Below are 2,500 nucleotides of genomic sequence, written 5' to 3'. Positions count from 1 at the left end.
ATAAATAAAAATTATAATAATGTAAATAACAAATAAAATACATAGATAAATGCATAGGTATAGTTAAGTAATAAACAAACAGGTAAATAATAAGTAATAATAAATTGACATATAACTAATAATAAATAAAAATCAGACAGACAAATGATAACAAAACAAAAACAAATAATATGAAATAAATTATAATCATTACAGCATCTTGCTTAGGTGTTTATCTAAATAGTTCTTAAAGCTTCGAAATGAACTACATTGCACTACTTGTGCAGGAAGTTTATTCCATTCATTAACTACACGGTTGGCAAAGTTGTTTCTACCTACTTCCAAATTGAATCTATTTCCGGACAGTTTGAAACCATTGTCCCTTGTCTGATTCTCATTCAATGTGAATTTTTTTTCACTTTTGACGTTGTCAATTCCCTTTAGAATTTTAAAGACCTGTATCAAGTCACCTCTGAGTCTACGCTTTTTTTTTTTTTTTTTTTCTTTTAGGAAAACCAGATTCATATGTTTTAGTCGATTTTCGTATGATTTATTTTTGATATTTGGAATCAGTTTTGTGGCTCACCGTTGTACTTTTTCCAGTCTATCAATGTCTTTAATGAGATTCGGTGACCATACGGAAACAGCATATTCCAAATGTGGACGAACTAACGATTTATATAGCTTGTTAATGAGTGATGGACTTTTGAAATCAAAAGATCGCGCAATCAGTCCTAGAATCTTATTTGCTTTCTCAGAGGCTGAAATACACTGCTTGGATGATTTGAGGTCGTTACTGATAATTACGCCGAGATCTTTTTCACTATCCACTTTTGTTAACGAATTTCCAAATAACTTGTAATCGTACTTACTGTTATTTTTACCTATGTGCATTACCTTGCATTTACTTGTGTTAAATTTCATTTGCCACTTTTCAGACCATTGCTGTAATCTATCTAAACCTACTTGAATATCTAATTGGTTTAAGTGATCATTTGCCATTCCGCACAGTTTTGTATCATCAGCAAATTTGGAAACAGTAGATTTTAGTCCATGGTCTATATCATTTATATATACTATGAATAGAAGTGGCCCAAGAACGGAACCCTGAGGAACTCCACTTGTAACATTTTTCCATCCAGAAGTTTTTCCATTTAAAACAACATCTCTGTTTTCGATCATTCAACCAATTACTAGTCCAACTTATTCCGTGCAAAGCTAATTTAGTAAGTAGTCTTTCGTGTGGGACGGTATCAAATGCTTTTGCAAAGTCTAGATATATTAAATCTATATTGTTTCTTTTGTCATAATTGGAGATAACTGTGTTGTAGAATTCGAGTAAGTTAGTCACGCAAGAACGTTTCCGTCTGAAACCATGCTGGCTATCATTTATCAAACCGTTACTTCCTAAATGATGTTTGATAGCATCTCTGATGATAGTTTCCATTATTTTTCTACAATTGAAGTCAAACTTATAGGCCTATAGTTATTTGGTTTCTTTTTGTCACCTTTTTTTGAATATGGGAGTAACGTTAGCTAGCTTCCATTCTCTTGGGACATCTCCGGATATGATGGATTTCTTGAAAATAATTTCTAATGGAACAACAATCTCATTTTTCATTTCCTTTAAGATTCTTGGATGCCGACCGTCAGGCCATGGTGTTTTATTAACTTTGAGTTTATCTATAAACCTTTTAATTTTTTCTTTTGTTATATTTACCGTAGTAAGTTTACCCTAGACTTTTCACAGGATTCAGTTTGGAGTTCACTTTGAGGTGTTTCGTTTACGAATACTGAGCTAAAATAATTGTTTAAAATATTACACATTTCTTCATTTGGATATTCAATTTTACCGTCAGCAGATAATAGTGAACCAATGTGATTCCTAATAACCTTTTTATCTCTAATGTAACTATAGAATTCTTTGGGATTCTCTTTGTATGTATCAGCGATGTTCATTTCGTATTGTCGTTTATTTTTTATTTTATTTTTTAAATCTCTCTGTATTGATAACATGGAGTACTTTGTGAAGTAAACACTTCACAAAGGGCGAAGATTAACTTGTTATAAACTCTGAAAGTCCATATAGTACATGAGAATTGAAGTGAAGATAATGAAGTGATGGATGATAATTCACCATTCCAGTCACACGAAGTGAGAAGCGAGAAACCTCTGATATGGCAAAAACCTGTCAGTTGCAGAAAGCCGCCTTTATTTATTTGATTATATATATATATATATATATATATATATATATATCTATATATATATATATATATATATATATATATATATACTTATTTATTTAATTATCTATTTGTTTATTTGTATTTATCTATTTATATTATTTATTCATTCATTTATTTATTTAGACCGACGTCGGGTTGCCTCTTCGCTTGGCCAGAGCATTTGGGAAATAAAGCAGCAAGCCCGCAGTGGGTTTCGGGACTCGAATTCTCGACCACCTGCTCATGAGTTCAAGACAGTATCCAGTGGGCTACTGACCTGCATGGGGAGGAAA

Source organism: Oratosquilla oratoria, chromosome 26, assembly GCF_046742065.1.
Source record: "Oratosquilla oratoria isolate Oo_2021 chromosome 26, ASM4674206v1, whole genome shotgun sequence".
In the NCBI taxonomy this organism is placed as follows: Eukaryota; Metazoa; Arthropoda; class Malacostraca; order Stomatopoda; family Squillidae; genus Oratosquilla; species Oratosquilla oratoria.
Note: the sequence above shows the minus strand (reverse complement) of the source record.